The sequence below is a fragment of the Pongo abelii genome, chromosome 23, assembly GCF_028885655.2.
Source record: "Pongo abelii isolate AG06213 chromosome 23, NHGRI_mPonAbe1-v2.0_pri, whole genome shotgun sequence".
NCBI classification, from domain to species: domain Eukaryota; kingdom Metazoa; phylum Chordata; class Mammalia; order Primates; family Hominidae; genus Pongo; species Pongo abelii.
The window spans coordinates 37,474,330-37,497,603 of NC_085929.1; the positions used below are offsets into that span (position 1 = coordinate 37,474,330).

Genomic DNA, 23,274 nt, shown 5'->3' on the forward strand with positions numbered 1-23,274 from the left:
AAAAAAAAAAATACAGACTCCTGGGCCCTAGCACCACTGGGGATAGGACCTGAGAGTCAACAATCTAACAGCTTACATAGAGTCACTTGCCTAGAGTCATGCGAGGCAATTTCTGCTGCTCCCTTTTCTCCGTGTGATGGGTTCTTGTTCATCCTTCAAGGTGAACTCCAATATCACCTCCACCACAAGGCACTCCTTGACTGACCTCAGACAGAACTAATTTCCTCATCCTCTCTGGGCTCACAAGTGAACTATGTTATTCACATTTGTGTCCCTGGCACCTAGCCCGGGACTTAGCACATAATAGATACTTATGTTTAAAAATAAAATTCCAGGCCAAGTGTGGTGGGTCACACCTCTAATCCCAACACTTTGGGGGCTTGAGGTGGGAGGATCACTAGAGCCTAGGAGTTTGAGACCAGCCTAAGCAACATAGTAAGACCCTGTCTCTACAAAAAAATTAAAAATTAGCCAGGTTTGGAGGCGTGAACCTGTAATCCCAACTACTCGGGAGGCTGAAGCAGGAGGATCACTTGAGCCTCGGAGGTTGAGGCTGCAGTGAGCTATGATGGTGCCACTGCAAGTCCTTGTCTCAAAAAATAAATAAATAAAAATAAATAAACAAAATTCAACCTCCCATCTCTGGCCCATGAAGCCCTCAGTTAATCTCATCCTCCCCTTCCTACCTCTCTTCCACACCGCCCAATTCACCTCTTCTTACTCTGCTTCTCATTATCCATGCTCCTGCCACAGTGGCCTTCATTCTGTTCCTTAAACTAGCCAAGCTACATCCAGCTTCTCAGGCTTTGCTGCCTGAAGAAAGTGAAGGGGCCCCCCAGTGACACCCTTTCTCATCATCCCATTTTATTTTTATCACATGTGTATCATTATCTAATAATTTCTTTTTTTTTTCAATGTCCTTATTTTCTGTTTCTCCTCAGGGAACATAGGCTGCTTGATGAGATGAGAGATCTTTATGAGTCTAGCTCAGTGTTTCTTAAGCAGGTTTGATCTTTACCCCCAGGGGGCATTTGGCAGTTGTCTGGAGACACTTTGGGCTGACATACCCGGGTGCTGCTACTGGCATCTAGCGAGTAGAGACCAGAAATGCCACGAAACATCCTACAATGCACAGAACACCACAAAGAATTATCCAGCCTTGAATAACAACAGTGCCACAGTGAAAGTAACCCTGGTCTAGCTCGTCTCTGATGCCCCAGCGCCTGGACCGGCGCCTAGCAAATCGTACGTGGCTCAAGCTCAAACATTTTTGCCGCATGAACGAATGAAATGTTTGAATTACGTGCTGGATTTAATTTTAAAGCTGGAAAGGTCCTTAGAGAGCAATTAAACCACAAGTTTTTATACTCTGCTTCTGGAAGCCTCAGGCGATGGGGCGGAGTTTCAAGAATTCCGCTTGACAGGAAGAATTTTTAGCTCAACGCTCAAGATGTAAACTTTAGGACTATGGTGTCTGTTTTATATATTGAGGTCCCAGTAAAAGTTTCTGACAAGTTCTACCGCTTAAACAAACCGGACAGACTGTTGTTCCAGACCAGCCCCTTCTTTGCACTGAGCTGAAAGTAAGCCCCCGGAGGAGTTGGGGGTTCCTCAATGTCACACAGAGAGCCAGGTTCAGGTCTCCTTGAGCGTCCAGCTGGCCTTGGTCACAGACTTGCCATGGCTCTGTGATTCACCAAAGACACAATTTAGGAGCAAGACAATGTGGCATAGCAGTTACTAGCCCAGCTCCAGAGCAAGACGGGGTGCGTTTTCATCCTGGATCTGCCTACAACCAGCTGTGTGGCCTTGGATGTCCACTAACCCTCTCTGAGCCTGTTTCCCCTGAGGATCTGTGAGACGGAGATAATAATAGTACCCTCTTCACAGGGTTGTGATGCAGATTTAGAAAGTTAGTTGGCCAGGTGCCATGGCTCACACCTGTAATCCCAGTGCTTTGGGAGGCTCAGGCAGGAGGTTCACTGGAGCCCAGGAGTTGGAGGCTATAGTGAGCTATGATCATGTGACTGCACCCCAACCTGGGTGACACAAGACACTGTCTCTAAAAATAATAATAATAAGATCGGGCGCAATGGCTCACGCCTGTAATCCTAACACTTTGGGAGGCCTAGGTGTGCAGATCACCTGAAGCCAGAAGTTCGAGACCAGCCTGGCCAACATGGTGAAACCCCATCTCTAGTAAAAATACAAAATTAGCCAGGCGTGGTGGCACATTCCTCTAATCCCAGCTACTCGGGAGGCTGAGGCAGGAGAATTGCTTAGACCCAGGAGGTGAAGTTTGCAGTGAGCTGAGATTGTGCCACTGCACTCCAGCCTTAATGACAGAGTGAGACCCTGTCTCAAAAATAATAATAATAATAAATTAAAATTAAAAAATAAAATTAGAGTATGTGAAAAATGTTTGGAACAGTGTTGAGTGCATAGTAAGTGCTATATGTAGGGTGACAAATTCATCCCAATTTGCCTGGGTCCTTCCTGGTTTTAGCACAGAAAGTCCTGCATCCCAGGAAGCCCCTCAGTCACATAAAGCAGGACAGTTTGTCATTCTAGCTATATGTGTATGTTTGATGTGTTTTTTTTAAGAGATGGGATCTTGCTTTGTGGCCCAGGCTGGAGTACAGTGCCTCAGTCATAGCTTACTGTAGCCTCAAACTCCTGGGCTCAAGTAATCCTTCCACCTCAGCCTCCCAAGTAGCTGGGACTATGCCCGGCTAATTTTTTTAGAGAGAGATGGCGTCTCGCTATGTTGCCCAGGCTGGTCTCAAACCCCTGGCCTCAAGCGATCCTCCTGCCTCACCCTCTGAAAGTGCTGGAATGTTAGGCGTTGAGCCACCACACCAGGCCTGATATTTTAAACAAAACTGTCTACATTACTGATAAGTAAATGTCTCTATTAATGTTCAGTTTGATTTTTCATTACTTGGTACTTTTCATGAAGGAAGGATTACTGACCAATTAATCACACAGTTGAGAGAGCAGGGAATATCTTTAACCTACTTTCTAATAATGAAGTTGGTCATTTTCTATCCATTCACGCAAGGAGACACACAGCACCTTTATTTGGAAAACACTTTCTTAGTAGTTGGTTTGTTACTAGATTGCCTCAAACAAGAGAACTCTTGTTTCTTTTTTCAAAAAGTCTACTTTCAAACAGTTGCCAACTTCAGACGGAATTTTCCTCAGTAAGATTGAATCTTAGGCTTGAAAGAAGTTTAGAAAATGTCTAATCCAACCATGACATTTCCCAGATGGGACAAGTGAGGCCCAGAGAATGCTACTAATTTTCCTGGAGTTACACAGCAGCAAAAGATGGATCTAAGACTCAGGGCGGGCCAGGGCTTTTTCAGGGGTTCTCAAACTGGGTTCCACACCCAATGGCAGTTTTCCTAGAGAAGTGGGTAGTAAGGGAACGAGAGGGAAGTTACATCACTGGGCAACCTCTACCCCTCCTCCTTCCATCCCATAAGCTCCACTTTGACCATTTTGTACATCGAACTTCAACTTAAGGAGCCTCTGCAACAGAGTTCATCTCTGGAAAAACTCTTTTTTGAAAGCCACTCAGTTATATCGTAGGATTTACACATTTTCTTCCCTGGAAAACTTTTGTTCCCATGGAGAAAACTTAACTTTTTCTTTGAACCACATTCTCCCCCTCTCTAATGGATTTTTACATATTTGGAAAAACAGAGGCATGAGTGGGCCTTTTACAAGCCAGCAGTTAAACTGAAAGGCTCATTCACTTGCAGGAGAGCTGGGTGACTCAGGGCGTCGGTAACAACTGGCCCAGATGTGAAATCTCATGCTCATTGCTTAGAAAAATGTTTAGAAAAATGCTGCTGTTTGGGATCAGCAGACGGAAGCTTCAGTGAGGGCCCAGGAGAGCCCCAAGGTCGATAGTTCCGAGGGAACAGGATGGAGGGGGGCGAAGGGTGGTGAGACCGTCTAGAACTCAAGGCTAAGCAGTGCAGGGGGCTGATGGTAAGATATGCCTTTCCCCCAAGTGTCTCATTTTAAGCTGAAACAGACAAGATCCAAAGCCAGGAAAATATCCAGGATGGACCCCCAAAGTGGGAGAAAGACAAGAAACACAACAAAGCCAAGTGCACAGCCTTTGTCCATAGGGATCCTGGACTCTGCATGGAGTGAGTCTAGGCTTAAAGGAAGGGCCAGGAGGCAGAAGCTGATTCCCCAAAGCAGAAGGGTGAAAGCCTGGACTTGATACTTGATGGAACTGGATTTGAATCCTAATTCAGCTACTCACAAGCTGTGTAACCGTGGGCAAGTTATCCAACCTCTCTGAGCATCCTTTTCTCATTGGCAAAATGTAGACTGTCGTGATACCTACCTCATAGGGTAGTGAAGGGTTAGAAAATAGAACAGTACTGCTCCTTACAATGCACCTGTGCCAAGGAAATAGGTATAGCCACTATTTATTTATTTATTTATTTATTTATTTATTTGTTTGTTTGTTTTTCTTTTTTTGAGACAGGGTCTCACTCTGTCACCCAGGCTGGAGCACAGTGGTGCCATCACAGCTCACTGCAGCTTCAAACTCCTGGGCTCAAACGATCCTCCCACCTCAGCCTCCTGAGTACCTAGGACGACAGGTGCACCACCATACCCCGCTAATTTTTATTTTTTGTAGAGATGGGAGAGGGGGTGGGTCTCACTATGTTGCCCAGGCTGGTCTTGAACTCATGTCCTCAAGCAATCTTCCCACTTCACCTCCCAGAGGGTTGAGATTACAAGTGTGAGCTACCACGCCAACCTTCTAGCCATTATTTATTAAGGACCTACTAGGTTCCTAATTGTGTTCACCTGAGCCTGAGTTCCTCCCCACAGGCCTGCTCAGCCTCTGTTTACCAGAGATTCTCCCTGATGCTGAGGGATGTTTAAAGTAGGGCTGACACAATTCTTATGTGGAGCCAAAATAGATTTGGGTCAGAGGACACCCTGGGACACTTGGTCTTTTGACATAGGTGGCTGTGTTTGGCCAGCTGCCAGCACACAGTAGGGGCTCAAGAAATATGAATGAGTGACTCCACGGAATAAAAGTTAAAGACTGAATGTTGATGAATGTCTCCTGGATGGTGAAAAAAAAAAAAACTTCAAGAATTCATGAACATATGTTGAAATAAGCCAGATACAAGAGAATTTTCTATGTGGTGACATTTGTATAAAGTTCTAGGACAGACAAGATGAATCTATGATGAGAGGAGCCAGAACAGTGGTTGGCTAGGGGCTGGAAAGAACAGACAAAGTTGTTCCTTGTCTGCCCAATATTTGTTCCCTGATCTCTTGCCACTAGTGTAGCCACTTCATAAAGTTCTGGTCAAGGAGATGTACGTGGAACTGTTGGGTGACCGTTGGAGAAAGCCTCTTATAAGGGCTGGTTCATACTATTTGCCCCCTTGGTCTTATCTTCTTCCATCCTGCTCTCTGAATATAGATGTGATGGCTGGATCCCTGGCTGCCACATTGGATCATGAGGACTAGGGCCATAGCCTAAGGTTGGAAGAGCTAGGAACTAGCTCCCTAACAACTCCATGAAGCTATCATACCAGCCCTGAACAGCTCACTGCTCAGCTCTGGACTCCTTTATATAAGAGAGAGAAATGAATGTCTCTCTTGGATGAGTCACTACATTAGGCTGGGTTTTGTTTTGTTTTTACATTATTATAAAGGAATAACCGAGACTGGGTAATTTATAAAGAAAAGAGGTTTAATCGACTCACAGTTCTGCAGGCTGTACAGCATGGCACCAACATCTGTTTAGCTTCTGGTGAGGTCTCAGGAACTTACAACAATGGCAGAAAGCAAAGTGAGAGCAGGCATGCCACATGGCAAGAGAGTGAGCAAGAGAGATGGGGGAGGAAGTGCCACACACTTTTAAGCAAGCAGATCTCATGTGAACTCATCACCAAGGGGTTGGGACTAAGCCATGCCAAACAGCACCTCCCACCAGGCCCCACCTCCAACACTGGGGATTACACTTTTTTTTTTTTTTTTGAGATGGAGTCTCGCTCTGTGGCTCAGGCTGCAGTGCAGTGGCTTAATCTCGGCTCACCGCAACCTCTGCCTCCCGTGTTCAAGCAATTCTCCTGCCTCAGCCTCCTGAGTAGCTGGGATTACAGGCATGTGCCACCACACCTGGCAAATTTTTTTCTTTTCTTTTTTTTTAGACGGAGTTTCGCTCTTGTTGCCCAGGCTGGGGTGCAATGGCACGATCTTGGCTTACCGCAACCTCCGCCTCCCGCGTTCAAGTGATTCTCTTGCCTCAGCCTCCCGAGTAGCTGGGATTACAGGTGTGTGCCACCATGCCCGGCTAATTTTGTGTGTGTGTGTGTGTTTTTTTTTTTAGTAGAGATGAGGTTTCTCCATGTTGGCCAGGCTGGTTTCGAACTCGTGACCTCAGGTCATCCACCTGCCTTGGCCTCCCAAAGTGTTGGGATTACAGGCATGAGCCACTGCGCCCTGTAATTTTTTTTTTTTTTTTTTTGTATTTTTAATACAGACAGGGTTTCACCATGTTGGTCAGGCTGGTCACGAACTCCTGACCTCAAGTGATCTGCCCGTCTCGGCCTCCCAAAGTCCTGGGATTATAGGCATGAGCCACCGTGCCCACCCTAGGGATTACATTTCAACAGGAGATTTGAAGGGGACAGATATCCAAACCATATCAGCACTATCATTTGGAGGTTTTCTGACACATGCAGTTGAACCTGTTCTCACCGCCCAACAGCCCAGTGAGGTTAGTAGTATAGTACCATTACTGTTGCACAGAGTAGCCACATAGCTGGAAATCGGGAGAGCCTGGATGTGAACCCCAAGTCATGAGGGTTGTTGAGGGCATTCCTTCCATGGAGGTGACTGGGCACACATCACTGTCTTCTCATGCCCAGTTCCTGGAGTCCCCAGACAGCACAGTTCATTATCACAGGACCAAGGGAGCACAATCATAGCCCCAACAGTTGAGCCCTCACCCACATGATGTCATTGACCTCTCCCACAGAGAATGGGAGGTGGAGTCGCTTCCCTATTTTACACCTGAGAGAATTGAAGCTGAGGGTGCTGAATTCACTTACCCAGAGTCACTAGGAAAGGGCACAGCTGGGGTTTAGATCCAGGGGACCCTGCCAGCAAAGCCCACTTTCTTAACCCCTCAGCCACATTACTAGCTCAGAAGCCATGGAGCCTAATTTTCCATAAGACTCTGAGACCTCCTTTACATCCCCTGGAAATGGCTGGCCAGCCTTTATTTGCATACCTCCAGCAACAGAGAGCTCATTACTTACAGGCCTGCAAAAGAGAAGATTGGAAGGATGGGTTCTAATTCCTGTCCCAGCCTCTTTCTCTTGTCTGGCCTCAGTCATCCTGTGACTCCCTCACCCTGGGGATTTTTTCCCAGAAGTAGTTTTTTCCCTCCTGTCCAGTCCCTCAAGTTTAGTAGGAGAGGGCGTTATATCTTTGCAGTGGGTTTCCTTTCTCTCTCTCTCACCATTCACTGTCTCTTTGAAAAGGAGGAAAGGCCAGGCGCAGTGGCTCACACCTGTAATCCCAGGACTTTGGGAGGCTGAGGTGGGCAGATCACCTGAGGTCAGGAGTTCGAGATCAGCCTGGCCAAAAATGGCAAAACCCCGTCTCTACTAAAAATACAAAAATTAGTCGGGTGTGGTGGAATGTGCTTGTAATCCCAGCTACTCGAGAGGCTGAGGCAGGAGAATCACTTTTATATTTTTTGTAGAGACAGGATTTCACCATGTTGCCCAGGCTGGTCTCGAGCTCCTGGGCTCAAGTGATCCTCCCAACTTGGTCTCTCAAAGTGCTGGAATTACACACATCAGCCACCGCACCTGGCCTGCGAAGTTTTATATCAATATTATTCCTAGCACCCCAAACTGGAAAGAATCCAATGTCCTGGTAAATGGACAAGCAAAATGTAGCATATCTATACAAAGGAATATTAGCAATAAAAAGGATGAATTGCCGATACACTGTACAACACGGAAGAACCTCCAAATAGTTATGCTGAGAAGTCAGATGCAAGAGACCGCATAGTGTACGATTCCATTTATTTTTTATCTTTATTTTTTGAGACGGAGTTTCGCTCAGTCACCCAGGCTGGAGTGCAATGGCACGATCTTGGCTCACTGCAATCTCCACCTCCTGGGTTCAAGAAATTCTCCCGCCTCAGTCTCCCAAGTAGCTGGAACTACAGCCGCATGCCTAGGTGGGTGGATCGCCTGAGCTCATGAGTTCCAGACAAGCCTGGGCAACATGGAGAAACCCTGACACTACAAAAAATACAAAAATTAGCTGGGTGTGGTGGCGCACACATGTGGTCCCAGTTACTCGGGAGGCTGAGGTGGGAGGTTCACTTGAGCCTGGGAAGTGGAGGTTGCAGTGGGCAGAGATACTGCCACTGCATTACCACCTGGGTGACAGAGCGAGAACCCGTCTCAAAAAACAATAATAACAACAACAACAAAAAAAAACTGTTTCACTGAGCCATAGTTAATATAATATATAGTTCATTCGTTGTGAGTACATAGTTCAGTGATTTTTTAGTAAATGTATAAAGTTGTGCAACCACTACCACCATCGAGTTTTAGAACATTCAGAGCATTTCCAACCCCCTAACAAATGACTGTTTTTGAGTCAATTCCCACTCCCACCCCAATCTACTTTCTGTCTATATGGATTCGCCTTTTCCGGACTTTTTTTTTTTGAGATGGAGTTTCACTCTTGTCACCCAGGCTGGAGTACAGTGGCGTGATCTCAGCTCACTGCAGCTTACGCTTCCCAGGTTTAAGCGAGTCTCCTGCCTCAGCCTCCTGAGTAGCTGGGATTACAGGTGCCCACCATCACGCCTGGCTAATTTTTGTATTTTTAGTACGGACAGAGTTTCACCATGTTGGCCAGGATGGTCTTGAACTCCTGACCTCAAGGAGGAACTCCTCCCCCTCAAGGGGGAGACCCGCCTCGGCCTCCCAAAGTACTGGGATTATAGGTATGAGCCACCGCGCCCAGCCACTATTCCATTTATGTCAAATTTCTTGGTGGGGCGCAGTGGCTCATGCCTATAATCCCAGCACTTTCGGAGTCCAAGGCAGCGGATCACCCGAGGTCAAGAGTTCAAGGCCAGCCTGGCCAACATGGTGAAACTCTGTCTCTACCAAAAATACAAAAATTAGCCAGGTGTGATGGCGGGCACTGTAATCCCAGCTACTCAGGAGGCTGAGGCAGGAGAATCGCTTAAACCCAGGAGGCGGAAGCTGCAGTGAGCTGAGATCACGCCATTGCTCTCCAGCCTGGGTGGCAAGAGCTAAACTCCATCTCAAAAAAAAAAAAAAAAAAAAAGTCCAGAAAAGGCAAATCCATATAGACAGAAAGTAGACTGGGGTGCCTGGGGCTGGGGTGGGAGTGGGAATTGACTCGAAAATGGTCATTTGTTAGGGGGTTGGAAATGCTCTGAATGTTCTAAAACTCGATGGTGGTAGTGGTTGCACAACTTTATACATTTACTAAAAAAATCACTGAATTATGTACTCACAATGAATGAACTACATATTATATTAATTATGGCTTAGCGAAACAGTTTTTTTTTGTTGTTGTTATTATTGTTTTTTGAGACGGGTTCTCACTCTCACCCAGGTGGTAATGCAGTGGCAGTATCTCCGCCCACTGCAACCTCCACTTCCCAGGCTCAAGTGAACCTCCCACCTCAGCCTCCCGAGTAACTGGGACCACATGTGTGCGCCACCACACCCGGCTAATTTTTGTATTTTTTGTAGTGACAGGGTTTCACCATGTTGCCCAGGCTTGTCTGGAACTCCTGAGCTCAGGCGATCCACCCACCTAGGCCTCCCAAAGTGCTGGGATTACAAGCGTGTGAGCCTCTGTGCCCAGCCAAAACAGTTTTGTAAAAAGGAGATTGAGACTCTATGTGGTGGCTCATGCCTATAATCCCTGCACTTTGAGAGGCTGAGGTGGGCAGATCACTTGAGATCAGGAGTTTGAGACCAGCCTGGCCAACATGGTGAAACCCCTGTCTCTACTAAAAAATGCAAAAATTAGCTGGGCGTGGTGGCACATTCCTGTAATCTTAGCTACTTGGGAGAGTGAGGCAGGAGAATCGCTTGAACCCAGGAGGTGGAGGGTGCAGTGAGCTGAGGCCATGTCACTGCACTCCAGCCTGGGTGACAAAGAAAGACTCCATCTCAGAAGAAAAAAAAAAGTAAAAAAAGAGATCGATGTGGGAAAAAGAATAAGACATTAAGTGAAAAAAAAGTAGAATGCCAAACAAAATATACCATAATTCCTTTTTATGTAAAAAATAAAAACCTCCATAGGAACATGAGTACATATATCAATAAATGCAGAGAAACCTGTCTTAAAAGCTCTACCCCATACTTTTGGGAAAGGGAACAGGAATGGGTGGCTGGAAAGGGGGACTTTGACTTTACAGTGAAAGTTAATTCTTTGGGTAATCTTTTTAATTAAAAAAAAAAAATCAAGCCCCAAAAAAGAAGAAAAGGCTGGGTGCTGTGGCTCATGCCTGTAATCCCAATACTCTGGAGGCCAAGCTGGACAGATCACTTGAGTCCAGGAGTTCAAGACCAGCCGGGGCAACATGGTGAAACCTTCTCTCTTAAAAAAATAATAATAATAAAATTAAGAAAAGAAAAAAATGCAAAAGATAGCAGTAGAGACTCCATCCCCCAGCACCTTCTTTTGTAATTATTGAGCCCACGGATTTAGGGAATTGGTATTTTTAAGAAGTAAAAACGTGTGACTGTGTCTAGACTTAGGAAGTACTTAAGGAATGATCTAGTCCAGTATATTTATTCTGTAGGTGAGGAAACTGAGGTCCAGGGAGGGACTGGGGCCTGTTCAACGCCAGAGCTCACTGGGCCTGGGCTGAAGTCCAGGTCTCAGATGAAGCTCCCAGCTCTACCCCCGCACTGCACTCTGCACAAATTGTTTCGTGTCTCCAGGAAAGGGGAGTTTATAAATTTGGCCACATTTTGGAACAACACAGCCATAAATGGACATGACCGAGGGAGGCTGGGAGGTACCTGACCTTTGAGGCTGGGGGCGGGGATGGGAAGAAAAGACAGGGCGGGCAGGCTCAGCCACAGCCCAGATTCCTGCATCCAGGGGAAAATAATAGGGAGAAAGGAGTCAGTCCAGGGGGAGGCCGAAGTGAAGCTGGTGAATGTGGAGGGCCAGGCCAACCAGGTTCAAACACCAGCCTCCGCCCCTACCCCCACCACCTACAGACTTTGGGCAAGTGCCTTCACCTCTCTGAGCCTCAGTGGTCACCAAACCTAGTGAATGGCAAGGACATCTGGCAAGTGTGTGAAAACGGCAGATGGCCAGGCCCCAATTCCAACTTATGGAGAATCAGACTCTTCTAGGATGGGGCTTGGATACTCTGATGTAGCTAGAGAACTGGAGTTCAGGAGTCAGTGACATTCAGGCACTTCAAACAGGCTTTGCAAATCATTATTATTTTATAATTATTATTATTTTTGAGATGGAGTCTTGCTCTGTCATCCAGGCTGGAGTGAGGGGCACAGTCTCGGCTCACTGCAACCTCCACCTCCCAGGTTCAAGCGATTCTCCTATCTCAGCCTCCCGAGTAGCTGGGACTACAGGCACACACCACCACACCCAGCTAATTTTTGTATTTTTAGTAGAGACAGGGTTTCACTGTGTTGCCCAGGCTGGTCTTAGTCTTGAACTCCTGCCCTCAGGTGATCCACTCGCCTCAACCTCCCAAAGTACTAAGATTACAGGCGTGAGCCACCGTGCCTGGCAGCCGGTTTGTCTTTTTTTTTTTTTTTGAAACAGGGTCTCACTTTGTCACCCAGGCTGGAGTGCAGTGGCTCAATCACACCTCTTTACAGCCTCAACCTCCCAGGCTCAAGTGGTCGTCCTGCCTCAGTCTCCCCAGTAGTTAGGACTACAGGCACGCACCACCATGCCTGGCTAATTTTTTTTTTTTTAATTAGTGACTCCATCTCACTATGTTGTCCAGGCTGATCTTGAACTCCTGAGCTCAAGCGATCCTCCCGCCTCAGCCTCCCAAAATGTTAGGATTACAGGCATGAGTCACCACACCCAGCCCCAAAATCATTATTTTGATTAGACTCTGTTCCCTATAGATGGAAATCCAGACTTCATAGCCTGGCATTCGGGACTTCACAGCAACCTCTTAAACAGAGCTATAAACTTCATACACTGCCTGACCATCCCTCATCCCTCTCAGTTCCTTCAACAAGCACATGGAGAGTGCCCTCTCTGCAGCCCCAGATAAAATCGGGTCTCTGCCCTCTGGGGGTCCTAAGTGGGAATAAATTAAATTCCACACCCCAAGGTTCTCTTGTTTTTCCAAACACTTTCTTGCTCACACCTCCAAACCCCACTTTCATGGGGGAAAACCCACCAACAATCTCCTCCTACCTAAAGCTTTCCTGGTTCTCTGCACCCCCTGGCTGAATCACCATTTACCGTAGGGTCTACCCTTCTCATGAATGAATGAGTGAGTGAGTGAATGAACGAATCCCGACTAATTTGCCTCTGATCCCTAGCACTCTGTTTGTGGCCAATAATGTTTGTTGAAATACAATGGAATATGGATTTTCTAAGCCAGTTTTGATCTGAATGCAACAACCACTGAGAAACATTGCCAGTCAACATTTATTGAGTAGCTACTACGTGCCTGGCACGTGGAAACAAAGCAGATCATTCCAGATATAGTAAGAGTTACAAGTGCTATGGGAGGGAGAGAGACTGAGAGGTGCTGTTTCATATGGAATGGTCAAGGAAGCCCCTTGGAGGAGGTGGCATTTGAGCTGGAGACTTGAAGACTGAGACAGGCAGCCTGCAGAGCCCTGGAATGGTGACTTGATTTGGGTTTGAGCAGAGCTTTCTGACTTCTGGGTGGTGAATGGAGGTGGGGTGGGGGCAGTGGCCGGAGCCAAGAGACATGATGAACAGTGGTGTGGAGAGGTGGGGCCCAGCCACGTGACGAAAGACATCACAGGGGGGCTCTGCTGCTAGGGTGGGATCACTGGCCTTCTTCCAAGCTTTAGGCTATTTGATTCTCTGAGCTTTATCTGTGTTTTAAACACACACACAGAAGCAAATAAAGAAAACAACCCCCCCCTCCCCCCACCCCAGAGCCTCAGAAGTTGGCTAAAGCCCACAGGGTTGTTTGTTTGTTTTGTAAAAAATATGTTTTCCACTGAATCTTCAGTTTTTTGTTTCCAGCAGCTGGCATCCACCCAAGGGAACAAGTTAGCTGGGACAAACGGGGCTTCCGTCCCTCTGTCATTGTCCTCTGGATCACAGCTCGTGGCTGTAAGAGGGTCATTTCCTGTGGCCGAGAGGCAGGGCTGAGAAGGTGAAGTGTGGGGGCCAGGCCTTCCCACGGATGCAGCTGGGTCAGCTGCATTTCCCCAGAGGACACTGCTCCAGGGGAGGGGGTGGGGCAGAAGAAAGGCAGCCCCTGAGGTCAGGCTTGCAGCTCTGGCCCAGCAGTTCAATACTAAGTCAGTTACTTGAGGTTTAACACCACCACGGAGCAAGGCTCCCAGGCTAGTCCTCAAGAAGAGCCTATTGCACTGAAGTTGGAAAGTCATTTGTTTTGGTTGTTTGTTTTGAGACAGAGTCTCCGTCTGTCGCCCAAGCTGGAGTACAGTTGTGCGATCTCAGCTCACTGTGTGATCACTTGAACCCCCTCTTCCTCCTGTTTCAAGCGATTCTCATAGCCTCAGCCTCCCAAGTAGCTGGAATTACAGGTTTGCACCACCATGCCTGGCTAAATTTTTGTACTTTTAGTAGAGACAGGGTTTCGCCATGTTGGCCAGGCTGATCTTGAACTCCCAACTTAGGTGATCTCCCCGTCTCGGCCTCCCAAAGTGCTGGGATTACAGGTGTGAGCCACAGCACCTGACCTGGAAAGTCATTTGTATAGGATGAGAGGTACCCAGCACATGCACAAGGTGGTCGGGGCACATGATTTGAAAACTCATCAAATTCAGGCCACATGACCTGAGAATGAGGTGAGACTGAGCTGTGTCTGGAAGACAGAAAAGCCCTTCCGCCACTATAGACCAGAGCTGGGGGCTCCAGGCATGGGGACCACTGAATTCCACGTCTCTGCAAACCACATGTATGCCCAAATTCTGTTGAATTTCTAGGCTCAGCCCCTCCTGGTTATAATCTGGTTTCTCAAACTGGCTCTCTGTCCCCAGAAAGAGAAAGAAGGGTGCCAGGGCAGTGTCCAGCCCATATCCATCTAACTCCTCACACACTGATATGGTTTGGCTGTGTCCCCGCCCAAATCTCAACTTGAATTGTATCTCCCAGAATTCCCATGTGTTGTGGGAGGGACCCAGGGGGAGGTAATTGAATCACGGGGGCTGGTCTTTCCCATGCTATTCTCGTGATAGTGAATAAGTCTCACGAGATCTGATGGGTTTATCAGGGGTTTCTGCTTTTGCTTCTTCCTCATCCCTCTTGCCGCCACCATGTATGAAGTGCCTTTCGCCGTCCGCCATGATTGTGAGGCCTCCCCAGCCATGTGGAACTGTAAGTCCAATTAAACCTCTTTTTATTCCCAGTCTTGGTATGTCTTTATCAGCAGCGTGAAAACAGACTAATACACACACCTATGAGTTTTACATCAAGATCATGTGCCTTCCTCTCAGGCCATTCAGCCTTGTTCATAACCTCCAGTCACCATGGCCCGCTTCAGATTCCTCCTTCCTGCCTCAGGGCCTTTGCCCATGACTTCCTCTGCCTGGATCTCAAGTCAAAGTGCTCAAGACACCCTAAACTTTTCCTCTCAGATCTAACTCCCAACTGACAATAGTGATTTGTGTAGTCATTCACATGATGTTGTCTTCCTCCAAAGCACCATTGAAAACATTCCAAAAAGCGAGACTGGCACAGTGGCTCACACTTATAATCCCAACTATTTGGAAGGCCGAGGCAGGAGGATTGCTGGAGCACAGGAGTTCGAGACCTGCCTAAGAAACATAGTGGGACCTTGTCTCTACAAAAAAAAAATAAAGAATAAAAAAATTAGCCAGGTGTGGTGGTGTATAACTGTTGTCCTAGCTACTCAAGAGGCTGAGGCTGGAGGATTGCTTGAACCTGGGATGATCACTTGAGCCCAGGAGGTGAAGGCTGCAGTGAGCCATGATCATGCCACTGCACTCCAGCCTGGGTAACAGAGTGGGACCCTGTCTCAAAAAAAATTAAAAAGAGAGAAAAAGCGAAAGGAAGTGAGTGGTTGGTATTTATGGACCAAGCGTGAAAACAGCACATGTCCCTTCTGCTCACATTTCATTGGCTGGAATCAGTCACATGGCTCCCCTAACAGCAAGGGAGGCTGGGAAATGTGGTCTAGTACAGTGTTGAAGAGGAGGATGTGGACCACAGTAGGGTAAGGTGGTTCCTCAAAATGAGAAGAAAGGGGTGATGGGGGCCTGGACAGGCAAAAGGCCCACTATGCACTCCACACGGCCTCCATAACCCCACCCAGGGAGGGGAAGGCATGTCTCCTGGGCCTCCTTCTGCCTTTTCCTGTGGATGGAAAACTCATTAGTGGTCAGCCTCTGGAGCAGATACCGCCCATATGCCCCGATGATACCTCTACCCATCAAAGGCTTCTTACTGTGAATGTAACTGCTTGACTGTGTTGTTCTGACCTCAGGAGCACACTTGGGCCTGTCCTCGGGCAAGCGGGAAGGCTGAGTTCCAGAAGCATCCCTCAACCAGTGAAGGATGAGAAGTTGGTGGCTAGATACTCCAGCTGCCTTGCTCCTTGGTTGGGATGACTGGTCTCTGAGCTTTCCCTAGTGGGGTTGAGCTCCAGTTGCCTATCGAAGTGTGCTTTCAATTCATTTACTGAATTTATCAGCTGCTTTCCTATTCCCCATCTCACCTCCCCACTCCCAGGGGATTCCCTGGGATCACCTCCCAGACAGATTAATTGAACTTAAATACTTGTCTTAAGACCTGCTTCTGGGAGGACCCAAACAAAGGCAGCTCCCCAAGGGCAGGGACAAGGGACGGTGACGTGGACTTTTCTCCCTTACTTCCTGTCTTGTGCTTCATGCACACGCAATCATTCTTTTTTTTTTTTGAGACAGGGTCTCGCTCTGTTGTCCAGGCAGGAGTGCAGTGATGCGATCTCGGCTCACTGAAGCCTCAACTTCCTGGGCTAAAGCAGTCCTCCCATCTCAACCTTTCAAGTACCTGGGACTACAGGAGCATGCCACCACACCTGACTAATTCTTTGTGTTTTTTGTAGAGACGGGGTCTCACTGTGTTGCCCACACTGGTCTCAAACTCCTGGGCTCAAGCGATCGGCCCACCTTGGCCTTCCAAAATACTGAGGTCACAGGTGAGAGCCACTGTGCCTTGCCAATCATTCTTTTTATTACTGTTTAGAAACACACAAAATACATGTCAGTGGGTTGGTCATCTTGGCTAGAACTGCTGCAGACTTACCAGGGAGAGGACCTCACACACTTGGGAAAAAAAAGCCTTGGAGGATTTATCTACTCATCCTGTTTCTTTCCCACACACAGGAAATCCTGGGCAGGCAGAGCTTCCTGACCCAGGGGGAGCTGGTAGCAGCACTGGGTCAAGAATCGCCTCCTCCTGAAAGGAAATGTTTGGGTGGTCCAAGGGAGTCCACACTGCCTTCCTCACAGCCTGGAGAAAGGGAAAGTTCAAAGCTCTGGATTCTAATCTCCACTCTGCCACTGGTCTCCTATACTATTCTAGGCTGTGCCTTCCCCACCCTTGGGACTTAGATTCCCATCTATGAAGTACAGAGATTACAGAATAAATGTGCTCTGGGGTATCTTAGAATTGCTACATTCCGGCTTTGCGCGATGGCTCATGCCTGTAATCCCAGCACTTTGGGAAGCTGGGGTTACTATCTCAGACTTTCTGTGGGTCAGGTATTGGGAATGGCTTAATTAGGTAGTTCTGGCTCAGAATCTCTGAGTTGATTTCTGCCCAGGTTTTTTTTTTTTTTGGGGGGGTGGGGGTTTGTTTTTTGTTTTTTTTTGAGACAGGGTCCTGCTCTGTCTCCACGATCTCAGCTCGCTACAACCTACGCCTCCCAGGTTTAAGCGATTCTCCTGCCTCAGCCTCCAGAGTAGCTGCGACTACAGGTGTGCGCCACCGCACCCAGCTAATTTTTGTATTTTTAGTAGAGACGAGGTTTCACCATGTTGGCCAGGCTGGTTTCAAACTCCTGACCTCAGGTGATCCGCCCGCCTCGGCCTCCCAAAATGCTGGGATTACAGGCGTGAGCCACTGCGCCCAGCCTGTGCCCAGGTTTTAATTTATAAAGGTGACTAAGTGACAACACAGAGAGGTCAATGCCATTGAAAGAAAAGTTCTACGTGACTTACAGTTCCCTAAAAATCAGAGGTATAGCATGCCAGGCGGGGCCACAGGGAGAAGCACTAGCGTCAGCCAGTCGAGAGGCAGAAAGGAGTAAGGAGAAGGCATAGCCACAAGTTCATTTTGTTTTCCACAGGAAGGCAAGGCAGGGTGTGGTAAACAATTTAGGACTGCCTAGTTTGAATCATTTCAGAGAGCTTTGGGGAATAGGGGCTGTTCCTAGTTGCCCGGTACCTGGCCCTAGATTGATTTAGGGCAGGGTGTATGAGAATTGGATAAAGGAGGTTGAGGGTATGGACTTGAAATTCATTGGTTTGTGTATAAAAGGTGGGCTCACTGACAAGTTGTTCACTGTCTCTAGAAATTACCTAGCCCTAAAAGCAGAAGTCTCTTTCCAGCCGGCAAGCCCTCCCTTAAATATGTCAAAAACAACATAAAATACGAGAAAATGTCCAGTTTGACGTAGATTTAATATAAACAATGGTGCATTAATACTCACACCCCAAAAGGAGTCCCAGATGGGCTATTTTTATTCCTTAAAACATACACACAGACACACACGGAAACACACACACTCCAAGAAAATGAAAAATGGTGGGGGGCAGTGGCTCACACCTCTAATCCCAGCACTCTGGGAGGTTGAGGCAGAAAGATCACTTGAGCCTGGGAGTTCAAGACCAGTCTGGACAACATAAACATCTCTACAAAAAAATTTTTAGGCCGGGTGCAGTGGCTCACGCCTGTAATCTCAGCACTTTGGGAGGCCGAGACGGGCGGATCACAAGGTCAAGAGATTGAGACCATCCTGGCCAACATGGTGAAACACCGTCTCTACTAAAGATACAAAAATTAGCTGGGCGTGGTGGCACACGCCTGTAGTCCCAGCAACTCGGGAGGCTGAGGCACGAGAATTGCTTGAACCTGGGAGGCAGAGGTTTCAGTGAGCCGAAATCACGCCACTGGCAACACAGTGAGACTCTGTCTCAAAAAAAAAAAAAAAATTATCGGGCATGGTGGCGGGTGCCTGTAATCCCAGCTACTTAGGAGGCTGAGGCAGGAGAATTGCTTGAACCCGGAGGTGGAGATTGTAAAGAGCTGAGATCATGCCATTGCACACAAGCCTGGGTGACAAGAGCGAAAACACGGTCTCAAAAAAAAAAAAAGAAAAATGTTTTTAAATTAGCTAGGCAGGAGGGTGGGTGCTCACGCCTGTAATCCCAGCACTTTGGGAGGCTGAGGCAGGCAGATCACCTGAGGTTGGGAGTTCGAAACCAGCCTGGCCAACATGGCGAAACCCCAATTCTACTAAAAATACAAAAATTAGCCAGGCCTAATGGTGTATGTCTGTAATTCCAGCTACCTGGGAGGCTGAGGCACAAGAATCACCTGAACCTGGGAGATGGAGGTTGCAGTGAGCCGAGATTGTGCTACTGCACTCCAAACTGGGTAACAGAGCAAGACTCTGTCTCAAAAAGAAAAAAAAAAAAAAAAATTAGCCAGGCATGGAAGTGCATGCCTATAGTCCCAGCTACTCAGGAGCTGACAGGAGGATCACTTGAGCCCCAGAGTTCCAGGCTGCAGTGAACCATGATCATGCTACTGCACTCCAGGCTGGGCAACAGAGCAAGACCCTGTCTCTTTAAAAAAAAAAAACAAGAAGAAGAAAAAGAAGCTGTGCACGGTGGCTTGCGCCTGTAATCCCAGCACTTTGGGAGGCTGAGGCAGGCAGATCACGAGGTCAGGAGTTTGAGACCAGCCTGACCAACATAGTGAAACCCCATCTCTACTAAAAATACAAAAATTAGCTGGGCGTGGTGGCACGTGCCTGTAATCCCAGCTACTTGGGAGGCTGAGGCAGGAGAATCGCCTGAACCCGGGAGGCAGAGGTTGCAGTGAGCCGAGATTGTGTCACTGCACTCCAGCCTAGGCGACAGAGCAAGACTCCGTCTCAAAAAAAAAAAAAAAAGAAAAAGAAAAAGAAAGAAAGAAAAAGAAGAGAGAAAGAGAGGAAGAAAGAAAGAGAAGAAAGGAAAGAAGGAAGGAAGAGAAAGAGGAAAGAGAAAGAAAAAAGAGGAAAGAAAGAAAGAAAAAGAGAGGAAGAAAGAAAAAGAAAGAAAAAAAGAAAGAGAAAGAAAGAAAAAGAAGAAAGAAAATGAAAAATATGACTAATACAGGCATATCTCTGGTTTATGCTGTTGTTAGAATGTTGGCCCACACTGCAGTCATTCAAAGGCTTGACTGGGTCTGGAGCCACTTTTGAGGTTGCTCACTCACATGCCTGGCAAGCTGGGGCTAGCTGTTGATGGGAGGACTTAGGTTCTCCCCATGCAGGCCTCTCCATAGGGCTACTGAGTGTCCTCACAACATGGCAGCAGGCTTCCCCTAGAATGAGTAATTTAAGAGAGCAAAGCAGAAGCAACAATGGTTTTTATGAGCTGCCCTCAGAAGTCACTCTTTGAAATGAATCACTAAGTCCAGCCTACTTTCAAGGGGAAGGGATGAGTCTCCACCTTCTGAAAGGAGAGATGTCAAGGAACTTGCAGGCATATCTTAAAACCATCAGATCTGCTGGGCCCAGTGGCTCATGCCTGTAATCCTAGCACTTTGAGAGACCAAGGCAGGGGGATTACTTGAGGCTAGGAATTTGAGACCAGCCTGGGCAACAGAGTGAGATCCCATCTCTACACATTTTTTAAAAAATTAGCCAGGTGTGGTGACATGCACCTGTTGTCCCGGCTACTGGGGGAGGCTGAGATGGGAGGATCTCAGCCACAAGTTCAAGGCTGCCATGAGCTATGCTCACATCACTGCACTCCAACCTGGGCAACAGAGTGAGACCCTGTCTCTAAAAAAATAATAATAATAATAACCATCAGATCATTTCTTACTACAAGGGAGTCAGGGAAAACAACGGAGAACAGGATTGGCATGACTAGCTTAGACCAATCACAGTTCACCAACTGGGACACACTGCCACCACAGACAGAAATCAGGGCTCAGTTGTCAAGGAAATAGAAGGAAGGTTAATGGGGAGGCAGTCAAGTGTATCTGCTACAGTCAGGATGATGCAGGAGGAAGAAAATAGGGTTGCTCGATAAATGTATATCCTGATATTCCATGGGACATAAACTAAAACGTTGTTTATCTGAACTCAAATTCAGCTGGGTGTCCTACATTTATATTGGCTCAATTTAGTATCCCTAAGTGAGAAACAAGCTTCAGTGGCCATCGCAGGAAGTCAGCAAGGACTGGGACTTCTTTGGAAAGAGAAACAAAAGAAGACCTGGGGTGATCTGGGTAGGAGAGGCAAGTCGTTGGGACAGAAAAAGAGGAGGTGTCCAGGCACAGTTGCTCAGGCCTGTAATCCCAACACTTTGGGAGGCCGAGATGGGCAGATCACTTGAGTCCAGGAGTTCGAGACCAGCCTGGGCAATGTGGCAAAACCCAGTCTGTACTAAAACCACAAAAACTAGCTGAGTGTGATGACACATGCCTATAGTCCCAGCTACTCTGGAGGCCGAGGTGGGAGGATCACCTGAGCCTGGGAGGTCAAGGCTGCAGTGGGCTGTGATCACAGCACTGCACTCCAGCCTGGGCAACAGAGTGACAGAGTGATACCCTGCACTCCAGCCTGAGCAACAGAGCAATACCCTGTCTCAAAAAAAGAAAGACAGACAGGAGATTGGGGAGGTTGAGGTCTCTTGTTTTCTTATTCACTGCTGCCACCCCAACACCACAGGTAGACTCCACCACCACCACCGCCACAAAAAAAGGTGTCCACACTTTTTTTCTTTTGAGACAGTCTTGCTCTGTCACCCAGGCTGGAGTGCGGTGGTGCCATCTCGGCTCATGGCAACCTCTACCTCCAGAGTTCAAGCAATTCTCCTGCCTCAGCCTCCTGAGTAGCTGGGATTACAGGCGCCCACCACCACATCCAGCTAATTTTTGTATTTTTAATAGAGATGGGGTTTCACCATGTTGGCCAGGCTGCCAGGCTGGTCTTAAACTCCTGACGTCAAGTGATCCGCCTGCCTCAGCCTCCCAAAGAGCTGGGATTACTCATGTGAGCCACTGTGCCTGGCCCCACCACCCCGCTTTTTTTTTTTGGAGATGGGGTCTCACTCTGTCTTCCAGGCTGGAGTGCAATAGCCAATCACAGCTCACTGCAGCCTCAGCCTCAACCTCCCAAACTCAGGTGATCTTCCTACCTCAGCCTCCTGAGTAGCCGGGACCATGGGCACGCACTACCATGCCCAGCTAATGTTTACAAAATTTTTGTAGAGACGGGGTCTCCCTATGTTGCCCAAGCTGATATGTTCACTCTTCATCTCAAAACATAGCCAGGAAGCTCTAGCCAGGAGCACTTCTCTTTCCAACACCCTGAAAAACAGCTCATAAAGCTGAAATGGGGGCTGAGGGGCGTGCTGCAAAATACATCCCAGGGGTATGGGAACTGGGAGCCTCACTACATGACCTCAGGCAAGGCCCTCCCCTCTCTGGGCCTCCTTTTCCTTGGCTGTATAATGAGGGATTGATCTAAATTGTCTCCAAGGGCCCTTTTACTTGGACCATGTGTCTCCCTCCCAAAAGGAAAAACTAGAGGGAACCAAAAGATGTGGGTGGTTTCCCTTGTTCCGTCTCCAAGCCCCAAATTTGGACGAAAATGTCCAGTGTGACATAGATTTAATATAAACACTGGTGCATTAACACTCACAAATACCCCAAAAGGAGTCCCAGATGGGCTATTTTTATCCCTTAAAACACACACACAAAGAAACACACAACACTCCAATCCCCGTCACCCGCACTGGGTCACTATCTCCAGTTGGTTTTTACGAGAAGAGAGAGTTCCAGTTAAAGGGAGCTAATTAAACAGCTTTGACTTGGGGCGGGAAAGAGGCTGTCGAAAGCCTCCTCGCTGGGCATGATGTCACCACAATTGTGCATTTCTCATGACCCAAGAATGTGAATGTATTTGCACTACACATCGGAGCCAGAGCCGGTGATGCAAGCACAGCCTGGTAAACAGGCCCCAGACAGGCAGGCCCTGTGAGGAGCCGTGGTGCAGAGGCCTGGCAGGGGCCCAGCTAGTGTTTAACTCCTTCCTGGCAGATCTGGCTGCTGGGCTGCTAAGGTTTGGTCAAGGAGCCTTCTCCACCCAGTCCCTGCTTCTCTCTGAGGCACAGTCCCTATTAGTGGCAAGCCCTCAATCTGGAGACACCGTAGACCTGCATTCCCGCCCACCTGCACGTTTTGCTCGCTCGGGAGCCTTGGATAGGTGACTCTCTGGTCCCGAGTCTCAGTTTTCTTATCTGTACAATGGGAAGAGGAATCAGGCCCTCAATCTCATACCTGCAGCTCCAAGTCCAGAAAATTCAGACAGCCAAAGGCTTTTCTGCACACTTAGTGAAAACTCATTCAGGAGCAATATCTGACCTGGATTGACTGAGGGTGTGCAATCTGTTCATTTCACTTAGAGTCAATACTCACACCTCTAGCTACAGAAATATTCATATGTTTCATTGGAGATGGATGGATCCAGACCCCACCGGATTACCTTTTAAAATCTTAAAAAATCCTGAATTCTGAGGCTGGGAGCAGTGGCTCATGCCTGTAATCGCAGCACTTTGGGAGGCCGAGGCGGGAGGATAACTTGAGCCCAGGAATTTGAGGTTGCAGTGAGCCATGACTGTGCCACTGCACTCCAGCCTGAATAACAGACCAAGACTCTGGCTCAAAAAAAAAAAAAAAAAATGAATTCTGAAACCTATGCAGCCACAAGTGTGTTGATCAGGTCTTATGGGCCTGAGGCAC

The 23,274-nt window shown here is 47.7% G+C and overlaps 1 long non-coding RNA gene across 1 annotated transcript in view; it reads right to left on the reverse strand.

The window, feature by feature from the left end:
• LOC134761169 (uncharacterized) overlaps nt 1-5,885 on the reverse strand; it is a 45,332-nt gene extending 39,447 nt beyond the window's left edge. The window contains exon 1 of the long non-coding RNA XR_010139455.1: nt 5,757-5,885. This is a non-coding gene — a long non-coding RNA (uncharacterized LOC134761169). The remainder of the gene's footprint in view (nt 1-5,756) is intronic.
• Nucleotides 5,886-23,274: the final 17,389 nt, after the last annotated feature.